The sequence below is a fragment of the Strigops habroptila genome, chromosome 1 (assembly GCF_004027225.2).
Source record: "Strigops habroptila isolate Jane chromosome 1, bStrHab1.2.pri, whole genome shotgun sequence".
In the NCBI taxonomy this organism is placed as follows: Eukaryota; Metazoa; Chordata; class Aves; order Psittaciformes; family Psittacidae; genus Strigops; species Strigops habroptila.
In genome coordinates this window covers 84,193,124-84,205,252 of record NC_044277.2, presented here as the reverse complement: position 1 = coordinate 84,205,252, position 12,129 = coordinate 84,193,124, and the positions used below count along the sequence as shown (strand labels likewise).

Genomic DNA, 12,129 nt, shown 5'->3' with positions numbered 1-12,129 from the left:
GTGTCTACAGCTCCAGTGGCGACTGGAGTGAGATTTCATGATGTAGGATATGTCTAGTGTAAAAATCTGTCTTTGTCTTGAGATGAAACAAAGGTGCTGGGAGCTGTGTCCATGGGATTGTTCCAGAAAATGTGCATTTGTTGTGATCCGATGGGTGACTGTGTTTCTGGGGGAGAGATCACCTCTGGCCAGGGCTGGCTTTAGCGTCGTCCATTAAGGGAAGATTTCCACGTGTGGAAAATGGACAGCTTTTATACTGGTAGTCAATCAAAAACCTCTCCTTTCTCTATCTCTCTACTAAAGAAATAACCACATTGAAATTGGAAGGGTATTTCTTTCCTTTTTTCTTGTATTAATTGATACACTGTAACAAAATGTGGTCCCAGCTGCTCTCCAGCAAACCAAACCTGTTGTACGTGTAAAGCTTATGATATTAAGGCATCGGAGGAAGAAATGGCAAAAGTTATACTGAAGAAGATACTTCACGTATATTCTGAGAGCTGGCATAAGTCGCTTAGAAATGGAGGCTGGCTAGGTAGGACACCGGCAACTCCAGGTCCAGTCCCCTGTGAAATATGGAGAGCTGACTCAATTACACAGCACACCTTTAAGAGGCGTGTGTGAAGGAATTACGTGTTTCCCAGTTAACATGGTCTGAAAGCCGGGTGTTAGTGATGCGTTACTCAGTTCAGTTTTTAGCCTTGGGTCTCTTGAGAAGGCACTGTCAGGCCAAGTAACATGCCACCCGCATTGACCACCTCCATCACAAACCAAAGATGCTGCCTTCCCGCTGCTGAATGTGCCTGACTAATGGCTATATGTGTCTGAGGATCCAGGGAACATCTATGTGCTGCCGTAATGGAGGGAATAAGGCTTTGGGACCCTTTCCTCAGCAGGAATCCCCATTGCGCACCACCCCCTGAGGAGCGCTGCAGACCCCTGGCTGCTTGTCACGTTGGAGGCAGGATTGTTCTGCTTTCCCCTGCTCCCACCAAGGAGAAAAAAATTCAAGGTTCACGGAGCCAGAAGGGGGAGCAAAAAATGTGTGTGCATGCGTGTGTCCATGTATTTATATACATATATACAAATATGTATATACAAATATGCGTACATATACAGATGCACACATATACACACGCACACAAAATTACTCCAGTGTTTACTGGTTGGGACCACACTCAGGACAAGGAGACCTATCTCCTGATCACCTATTTCATGGATCAGTACAGAGGATTTGTCAGTGTTTTGTTGGGGTTTTTTTCATTAAACAGATAATTGGGGAAAAAAAAATCTGCAAACAGTTCAGGTTTTGGAGACCTTGGCTGGTTAAAAGCTGAGCAGCTAAAGGGTTAGGGATTTTGCGATTGCACTTCTGGGCTGGGATGCCTAACTTGTGCGTAAGTCCCTCCTCAGGCTGGAAGCCCGTTTGTGGAGCTGGGGCCCTCGGTTCGCTCCAGAGCCAGTGAAGTCATTCTGTTGACTCCAGTGAGCTTTGGATCAAATCCGTAAGCATGCTGGAGATGTATTGTCCTGCGGGTGTATTGTGTAAAGAGAAACATAAATAATGAATAAACCCGAGAATGTGAAAAGACAGGTGTTACCAGGTGTGACTGGCCAGATGAGGCGAGTGCTGGAGCTGTTTCTCGACGGTTAGAAATGCGAGAAACTCGGACTATAAACACTGGCTGCCTTTAAAAGGAAAAGATGCGTCTTATCGATAGCTGTTTAGTTGCTTATTGAGGTTTCCTATAAACAAAAGCTCCGGAGTTTGGATGCATGTGATGCCATTTACTGCCGCGTGCTATTTGTAATGTACACATGGAAGAAGATGTGCAAAATACTACCCCAAGGTGGCTTTTGCCTGTCTGTCTGGTAACTGGCTGGTACCTTTGAGCCATGGGGTTATTGAACACAGGCAAAATTCTAGCTGGTTACAAAAAGGTAAAGACTATCATGAAGCTGCAAACACAGCTTTTGGGATTCTCTCTTCAGACGGAAGAAATCAAGAATGGCATTGGGGCAGTGAATTTAAATTTTTCTTTCTTTCTTTTTCTAGCTTTCAGGATCTGTCAGTGGAAAAAGGATGCTTTAATATATGCACTCGATCTTCAGCTTGGCACTTGCGCCATTCCCCATGTATGAACCTTACTAAAGCATCATAAGTGGCTCTTCCAAAATAACTGGAGTGTAGGAGGTGAGGCTTTGTAGGACCTCAGCACTGCTTCCTGTGAGATCTCCCTGTCACACAGGCTGCCGTAACAAGCAGGAGCACGAGCTGTTGTAGTCTTCTCCTTTATGTCGTGGCTCCCTGCTATGTTGTGGAGTGGTAAGTTTATTACGTGCAGTAGTAGAGAAGAGAGTATCGAAGTTAGTCACGAGCATGTGTTGCACATTGAATAAGTGGGACAGCGTGTGCTTTGAGCCTGTTGTATGGGCCTATGTCTTAGGTCTGAAGTATGGTCACCATGTCTTTCTTATTTATCTGTTTGGTTTGAATCAGTTCTGTAAGTTAGCAGTGTATTTCCAGGACGTGAATTCTTTCCAAGGAAACTCCAATTCCAAGGAAAACGAAGAAGGAAAGAAGCATATCCAGGGGCAGGTTGGAAGGGGATATAGCTGGTGGCGTATAAATTTTAGGCACTAGACATTGTTAATGGTGTCTGAGGACTGTTAATACCCTTACAATACACAGTGTCATGGGTTTGTTAGAAACTTAGAAAAAGCAACAGATGGGGACTGCCTGCACTGAGGCTGTATTATTAGCTTGTGGTTCCAGTGGCAAATAAATGCAGCTTTCAAAGATTTTCATGTAGGCCAGGATACCGCAATATTGTACTTCAGCCTGATAACATCTTAATTGTGTTACAAAAGGAATAAGAGGAGAACCAGCTCATCTCTGCAATTTCATGGTACTTGGTGTAATGTATGCTTTCTGACTGACAACTTAATGGCTTCATTTCGTTTTTTAGAACCTGGTGTTTGAGCTGCAGAAGGACAGGCTTGGCAGCGGGCTGTCGCAGTTGGCGACTTTTGACTTTGACATAGGGAACACTGAAGTGATGCAGCTGGAGCTGGGTTGGTCTTGCAGTGATGGCTTCCCTCTTTGGACACACAACCTAACATATGTGGGAGCTGTGCTCAGCTCTGGCTGCTTCTAGTCCAGCATATGGCTTCCTCCCTGAGTTGTTCAAGAAAAAGCAAGAGTGTGAGAGCTATAGGAGACACAGGCACTATAATGTATGTATAGACAAGTACATTTTCGATGTAAAGAATGTAAAGAAGCCCAGGTGAGAGAAGCAGCACTGTGTTGAAAATTCAGCCAAGAAAACATTATTTAAAATTACAATATTTGCATTTGAACCAGGAATGTGCTGTTTTCATCCAGTTCTGTTCTTTTATTGTGGTTGTTGTGTTTGAGAGTTATGGCTAGATATGGGGAAGAATTTAAATGTCTGAAGTGGACCATAGGTGGAACACAAGTGCTTGCATCCTCTGAGAGCCTGCCTAACCAGTATGGTGGCAGAAGCCGCTGGCCTCTCTCTACTTTTCATCCAAACCAGCTGAAGGGTGCTTCTGCCTTGAGAGAGGGGAGCCACTTGGCACACTGTGTGGGACACCATTTCCAAGAACGTCCATATCCCACAACCGTCAGGCATCCTCTGGCCTGGCCACTGTCACTCCCGTGCCATCCTCATGCACAAACACAGCGAGGGAGAAAGAAGTCCCTTCTTTTCCTGGTGGCTCCTTGGTCAAGGCCTTTCCTGAGGTAATGGGAAGTTTGCTTACGAGACCTTCTCCAGCCTGGCGGGGGGGTATACACCCTCATCTCTTACACCTCAGGAGGTTTCACCTGCCAGATGGCTGCTGGTGTTGCCGAGGTGTCCTCCCCTTTGGCAGCAGGGCTCCTCCTCCTTCTGCAAGGGTGAGATTTCATTTGGTGGAGGAAGAACCGGGGTGTCTAATTCCCACTGTCTGTTTTCTCAGGTGGCTGTCTACAGCCAAATGAATAAATGCTTCTTGGACCAGCAACTAAACCCCAGGTTTCCCTTCTCCCGGGTTGACTGCCCTAATCACTGTGTTTTCCTCTTTTCGTTTTTTTTTTTTTCCTAGTAAATCATTAATTCTCTTTGCTCAGTAGCATGCCTTGGAAAGGAAGTGTGGAGAGTCTCTGTGCCCCGCAACGGTCCAGAGCCCCCGCAGGAAGGTTAGGGATGGCAAATGCTTCTGCCTCCAGGACAGTGCTAGAGCTCATGGGTATCAGTGTAATGCCAGGGCCTTCCTGTGCTTGTGTGTGTGGCACTGACCAAAATCTCATCCCTTTCAGGCTCTGGAACTGCTCTCCCAGCAGCTCAGCCAGGCACACACCTGCGCAGCACGTTGCTTCTCTTACAAGCCCTGAGCAAAAGCCTCTCGCTCGTCCGGCATGGGACGGTGCCTTGGTTGGAGCCAAATGCCCCATGCTGGAGCAGAAACGCTTTGAGTTTTTACCGGTGACATGTGGCGTTGTAACGACTCAATCCCCAGTGGGGCTAACCCCAAGTCACTGTTTGACTGGTAAAAGGAAACTATCTGAAATCCACTCAGTTAAATAAATGAATTGGTAGTTTCAAGTGTTACACCTTCTAGGTCCTTTGCCAGTTTTTGTGGCTTTGTGGGTTTATAATCGAATTCTCAAAATATTATCAAAATATTTTTCTTCTTGCTGTTGCTGAAGAGCGAAACATTCATTCTGTAGAGGACCTGTGCTGAAGCAAGGAGGAGAAGAGCTAGGGCAGAAAGAGAAAATGATTGTGGTTCTCTAGTCCCTTTCATTTATAATAGCTTTCTCTGTAACTTTCAACAACTTTAAGTTGCGTATTTTCTCAGAAGTCTCATCTTTTTTTTTTACTTGAAAAAACAGCAAAAAAAAAAAGTATTGACCATGACCTTTAAAATTTCAGAACCAGGGGTCTTGGTTATAGAGATGATGTCATTTGCCTTGATCTTGCAAAGAACCATAAAGTTCAAACAGCAATCCTATTAAAAAGTTTTACTTTACTTTCAATATTGAGAAAGAAGTTAGCTCTGTGCCTGCATTAACACAGGCCTCTCCCAAGCAGCTACATTAGCTCTGCTGGGCAGTAAGTAGCTTAGGTTTTTGAGTATGTAGCTTGAAATTTGGAGTCGGTAATCCACAAAAATCCAGTTGAATTTTTCTGCCGAGGCACAAGTGTTTCTCTGATGGCAAAGCATGGCTCTAGCTGGAGAATCACAAGACCTATGCAGTGATGTGTGAAATTGCATGTGGAGCAGAAGCAGTTTCTCAGCAGCCAGCTACCAGGGCCTGGGCTTCCTAAGGCAGCACGGGAACTTTGTCCTGCAGCGCCAGCAAACATTAAGCCCTCGTGCCCAATACAGGCGTCCTTGACAAGAGAGTCATCTTTCAGTGGGTTGGACCAGGGATGGTGGAGGGAGATGGATGTAGAAATGGGAGCAGTGCTCAGGTGTTGCTCCAAGACCTCTGCTGTGGTTTTGGTCTGCTGTGATGGTTTATGCCTGGTGCACTGGCGAGCCAGCCTCGCACTCCACTGTTTCCACCAAGGGATGCCAGGCTCGGGGCCTGGGGCAAGACCAGCTGAAGTGGTGGCTCTCCATATGCCGCTCTGCTCCCTAACATGAGTTGCCAGCAATCTTGCTGCGTCCTTGTCACCCCTCTCACCCTGCAGCCGCCTCACTGGGCTAGCCTGCAGTGTTTTAGCACCCTGGGGCTGCCAGCGAGGCTGTGAGCGCTGGCTCCTGGCCTGGGGTCTGGGCAGCCCCAAAGCAGGTCAGCAGCCTTGGCAGTTGAGCAGCTGTAACTGAAAAACAGCACGATAGGGCCAATTAAATAACAACTCCTCTGTGGCAAAGTGAATTTCTATGTTTTGGAGGTTGCATTTCCATCCCTGTTGGCGATTGGGGTTACGGTGAAGGCTGCGGCTGGGCAGGGGTGAGCACATGGCCATGCACCCCATGGCACGGTAGCCAGGCATGCTCCCCACTCGCCTCCCAAATACACTTATATTTGGTGGGTGCCTTGTTCTTTGCTTGGTTTGTCCTCCTGCTTCATGGAGGGCTGGTGGTCTCCAGCTTTCTGCAGGCCTTTCTGACCATCCCTTCCCATCGCCACCGCTGGCACCAGGCATTGGGTGTTGGACACGGTCCTGGGTGCTGCTGCCTGGCCATCGGCTGTGGTGTGTGCTGGATCTGTCCCTTCCCACCTCTCTCCCTGGCCTGTTCTATTTTCCTTCATGTCCTTGGGAGGGTGGAGCCCAGCCTGTTTGGTTTGTTGGGTTTTTAAAAATAATTTATTTATGAGCACCTCGTGGCTGCTTTCCTGCTGGTTTAGTAATAATAATAACAACACTTGTTACCCGGTGGCAGCAAAATACTGGTTATTTCTGAGGGCAGTACCATCCTGTTTTATTTTCCATTTCATATATAATAATAGGATGGATGAAGGTGTGCAGTGCCATAAATCTTCTCTTCTCCAGCAGGATAACATCCAGGCCTTCTTGGCAAACATGAATGCTGATGACAGATTTGAGGGATTTTTATTTTACTCTGGCATTCAGTCTCATTAACAATCTGATGGCTTTTTTTTTTCTTTTTTTTCTTTATTTTTTTGGCTCCTAAAAGACTATGAAACCGGATAACTTTTCCAAATGCATCTAGAAGTCTGGAATTTATTTTCTGTTATTTTATCCTAATGTTAGTTTGCTGTTGTAATTATTGTATATTGATAGATTTTGCTAAATCCCCCTCACTGGCAAGTTCTTTTCAGGTTTCTGGATTTTACAGTTAATGAATAAGAAAACAAATCTGATATTAGAAATTGTTGCCATTGATTTCAATAGGAACAGGAAGAGGCACTTAATTGGACAATTGTAGTTATGTTTGTTTTGTATATGCAGCAAGAAAAATAAGATCAAATGGAAAAGCTACAGGTTTTCAACTAATAGAGAAACACAGCCTTTTCTGCAATGCATGATTAACCTTTGGGGGCTGTGAGTGGAAGTACCAAGCTGCATTCAGAAAAGGTTTAGGTATTTATAAGGGTACAAAAAATATCTATACTTCTGTTTGAATAAAATTGCTTGAAAGAGCATACACACACCTTGGGGTAAATTTAACATCAGCTGCTGAAATGAGATCACCAGGTGCTGAGGGTAGACCTTTCTCCAAGGAATGCAATTCTCTTTTACATTGCTTCTCCCCCAGAGCACCTGGTGCTGGTCGGTGACTGGGGATACTGGGATGGATCTGCCTGTCTCATCCATCCGGGGAAAACTTCTTGCTTCGGCGTGTGTTTTGTGAAGGTAATTGTAAATGTGCTTGTTGTGTTGCTAAGAGCACCCACATCACTGAATTTACTCCTGTGCTGCTTGAGCATCTGTTATGAACTGCCACATTTAGTTGGTTAAAAGAAACAGCATCCTTCAGCACATACATAATTTTACTGTTATTTTATTTTATTGAAGCATAAAAAGGATGATTCCATTTTGTTGATTGACAAGGCAACTCAGTGGGTTTTGGGGTACTTCAGTGATTATGTACATGGGCCAAAATCAAAAAGGAAAGGCCCTGTTTTTCCCACATAGTGATCGAAAGAGGCTGTTGTGCAGTTGTTTGAGAAAGCAACTGAGAGTCAAAACTTAACTTCCTCATCTTGGCTCTAGTATGGAGTACATAATAGGATGTGGGGCAAATCATTAATATCTCTCTTTTTCAGTTAACCAGATATGAAATCGGTATTCTTGTTAGCTATACGGCATACCAGGTTTGTTGTATCATTGCCCACCATGCTAGTATGAGTTGGGCTGATGTTTTTTAGTAAGAAAAAGAAGTCATAGAGGGTCCAATATTGAACAAAATGTCTGTCATTGTAATTTGGGGCTTAGAATAAAATTCAATTCTGTAGCATTACATTTTGTCGTTGCTGGAGCTTGCTAGCCTGGGAAAGAGCAAAGTGAGTTAGATTGTGAAACTACCTGGGGGTGAGATCTGAGTAGAAAGAGGAGCAAGAAAGAAAAAGTTAAATGGAAATTAGGCTTAAACTTTTTCACCTCCACTGTTCAGATGTGTTAAGCAATGCTTGTGGTAGAAACAGATCGGTTTCAGGAGTTGATTTCTAGTTTTTATTTAGGAAAAGGGTTAGCAGTCTGAGAAATGGCAACCGACAATGTTAGTGTTTTCCTTTATGTATCAGCACAGTTCATTGGGGGTTTCAAGAAGGAAATTGTTCTTCCTTTTCCATTCCCACCATATGTAAAAGCTGTCTGTGGCACTTCAGGAGAAGGAGCAATAAGCTGTATTAGATGCACCTGTAAGAAGTATCTTCATGCACATGTATTCTTTGCTTCCACAAGCTTCATTAAGTGTTCAGATACAGGCAGAAAAAGCAAATTTAAATTTTTTTTTTTTTTTTTTTTTTTTTTTAAGAAAAATCAATTGGTAATCAAGTCTTTGGTCTTGACCATGAGGTTGAAGTTACTTTTAACTATCTTACTGAACTGAAGCTTAGAAGGTGAAATTCCTGTTGTGTGCTCTGGAGAGACTTGCGAGAGTCACTGGAAAGTCAGGATAGGGCCTTGGATGGGAGGCTGCTGAAATGCCTCCCTCTGTGGTTTGGGACGATCCTCTAGCATGTCTTCATGATGGAGTAACTATTGCCAGCTTTGTCTCTAAAGGAAAGAACTCCTTTCTTAAGAATATTCATCACATGTTCAAACCATGTATTATAAAATGCAATAGAGGACCCTATTTCTAATCTTTTTTTTTTTTTTTAGAGAAAGAAGAATGAAAAATAATTCAAAGACAAATTTGAATACAACAGTAAATGAGTTGGCATTTCCATTAGCAGAATAAGATGGTCAGTGTTGTACATTAGTAAAATCTGTTGAACTTCTCAAGAATGTACGCACAGGTCAACTAAAAACAACATTAAAAAATCTAAAAACTCCCTTGTTCATAACAGAAGCAAACCCTACATCATGCTTCAAATGTCTGCAAATTTTAGTTCAAGTAGACATATCCAAAGCCCCACTCCTGAAATCATCTGGCAAATCACAGTAAATCATGCTGTCTAAATATCTAATCCCCGGTCTGCTGATGGATGCAAAAGGTCCCGAATATAACCAAAAAGGAGGCCAAACACCTGTGTCATTTTCAGGTTCCAGCTTGACCTGTTCCTTTCTCCATTGCCCAGATCCGCCATAAACAGCAGCGCAGCCATGAAGCCTGGGCAGGGGAAGGGCTTTCCGACTCGCGGGGCTGGAGTGTGGCCGCGGGGTGCACCTGCAAGGGAAGAAATAAAACTGGTCACTCAAAATGTCAGGTGGCAATCAAGGCTGCAAGTAAATGAGCAGGCCTGGAGTCTGTTCAGGCTTCTGCAGTAGCTCACGTCTGTCTGCAGTAGAAAGTTCCTGCAGTAGAAAATTCACGTATTTGGCTCGGGACTGAATGTGTGAAATCCTGGCCCGGTTAGAGTCAGTAGCTATTTTTTTCCAGTATGGACATTAAAACTAGTGTTATCCAGCCTCATATAGCAGTAAGCATGTGGGCAGACCCAAAAAGGGATCTATAAAGTGCTGTACAAAGCCTTGCTTGTAGTAGATGATTGGGCGCGTCTCTGTAGTGGTGGAAAACTGGAGCGAGTCTGCCTTGTGTTTTGCCTTGAGGATGCTCCTCAGCTTCCCTAGCTGTCCTTGCTGTAAGGGGAACCTGGCCCGGGATGCTACAAGCGTCCCTCTGACAGTGCCTGCGTGGGCCAGGGGTGGTGGTGTCCCAGCAGCTTTCTAGTAGTTGGTCGTGGTGGGACACCAGGCTGTTCAGGTTCGTCCAGTAAAGCCATGCCTCAGCCCCAGCGGTGAGACCATGAGAGGGGCAGCTCCCGTCTCTGCTCTCCAGCCTGGGTGGCACAAGTGGTGGGGAAACATGTCAAGGCGTCTCTTTGTACCTTTTTTCATATCTGTTGAAGCTGATTGTTTCACAGGAGAGTAGTATATTTATTTTGCAAGCAGCTGGATTTTTCTTTGCCTTTTTAATTTTATTTTATGATTTTATTTTATTTTCCCAGCCCAGCAAGAAGGATGCTTGGGGCATGGTACTACATCTTGCAAGCAGGGACCTCTGTGGCAGTTTAGTGGGCTGAAGGAAGAGGCAGCACTGGCACGCTGTTAGGCTGTGTAAATGCGCTTAGGGTTTGTTTCAGAAAACTTGGTCTCTTTTTTTCCCCTCTCTGCCTCCTTTCTCTCCCCCCTGCAGACAAAAATACATCATTCTCACAAACGAAACTGTTTAATTTTAATAACTGGCCTAGAGCTAAAACTGACAGTGGGAGAGGAGCTGTTTGGTTTGCAGTCGCTGACAGCTGAAATAAACTACCTGTTCTCTTGGAAGGGATGGACAGCCAGCTTGTTCAGTTTTGAGGACACTTTGATCCCTAAGGAAACTTCTCTCTCAAAAAGAAGGGGAAAAAAAGACTGGAATTGTGGCAGTTTGGTGTTACTGACTGCTCTTTGTATGTAAGACTCCAAGTATGACAGAGAAAGGCTGTGTGTAGACATCCCTTGTCTCTGTAGTTCAGACCCTTGTCTTGACAACAGCTCCTCATCATGAAAGGTTGCTGTCACCAGCGCTTTGGGAGAGACTTGGGGTCCCGCTAAAATAAGCATCCCTACCAGGCTGATTGAGAAGACCTCTTCGGCGTAGCCAAATGGCCCAGGTTCTCAAAACCCTGCCTTGAAGTGATGAAGGCTGGATGATTAAGTTAGATATTAAATAATTTTGCAATGACTAGTTTTACCTCTGGCTCTGTAAGAAAGTCAGCCTTCTTATTTTGCCAGTTTTCAAAAGAAAATGGCAGCACTCCCATTTCCTCTTCTCCTCCCTTAGGGCCTGCCACCCTTTTTATTTTTACTTTTTTCCTCCCAGGGCCATTAGACAACATGCAAATTATTGTTAATAGGGCCAGAACAATACTGCGTTCCCAGTGGGATCATTAGAGTCAAAGGCATCGCGTGCCAGCCCTCAGTGTGATACTAATTTTGGCTGTGTCTGCCCCAGGGTTTGGAGGTCAGGCGGAAGGGGGCCGTGAAGCACAGACTTGAGCAGGACCTGTCCCTGCAGCCCCCCTACCCCACAGCAGGCTCTCGGCCGGGCTGTGCCTGGGGACTCTCCTGACCCCCCAGCGAGGCTGGTGGGCTACAAGGCACTAACTTCTTGCTCTACCTCTCCTGCAGCCTCATCAGATGTCCCTCAGAGGAGACAAATCCTCCCCTGGACAGAGACCTTGCAGACCACTTCCTTCCCTCCCTCTACCCTCTGCTGCTCCAGAGAGGCATCTTTGCACTTGAGAAATAAGAAAGCACCACGTGGCTCATTTTGACCTGAGCTCCCGCTTGAAATATGGGAATGCTCAGTAGCAAAAGGGTGGCCAAAGGGCAGCTGGTAACCCTCATCCTCCTGAGCTTTGATTTGGAGTCTCCAGAAGACAAGGAGAGGCTGGGGGAGCTGTGGAGAGGATGCTGTACCCCCATATCTCCCTCTTTTGCCCCAGACCCTTCCTCCTGGAAACTCTGAGAGTCCTGCTGCAGAGTGACATGCGGGCAATGCATGTTTTAACATCAGCTCTATTAACTGCATCGGCTGTCTGCTGCGGCTCAGGGGGAAAGGTAGGGCAGCTGCCTTCAGACCTTGGCCTTGGGCTAGTTTCTGTCTCTGCCTTTGCTTTGAAGTCATGGCATTTTGTCAGTGAGGCTGTTGGGAAGGGGGATTAGGGCATTTGCAAGGCTCCTTATGGAACACCTTTTGCAGGGAAGTGGCTGTAACTCTATTGAAAAGTGAATATGGGGGAGGAAAGAGAAATGTACCTCCGACATCACTGCCCGAAGTAAACATAGAGTACCTGGGATGACTCTGTCAAGGCTGGGGTTGCGAGTTCCCTGTTTCTCCTACAAGAGTTGCTGAGGGGTGTGTTAGCCCTGCACAGGGCAAGGGCTGAAATCCCCGCCTCAGTTGCGCTTTTGGAAATGGCAAGTCCCTGACATTGTATCTTCACCTTAGGTTTTAGTGATTGAACAAAATGAAAAAGGAATGCTTTGGATTTTA

At 45.4% G+C, this 12,129-nt stretch overlaps 1 protein-coding gene across 1 annotated transcript in view; it reads left to right on the top strand.

Moving 5' to 3' along the window:
* BCL2 (BCL2 apoptosis regulator) overlaps positions 1 to 12,129 on the top strand; it is a 96,180-nt gene that overhangs the window by 2,703 nt on the left and 81,348 nt on the right. The window lies entirely within an intron of this gene.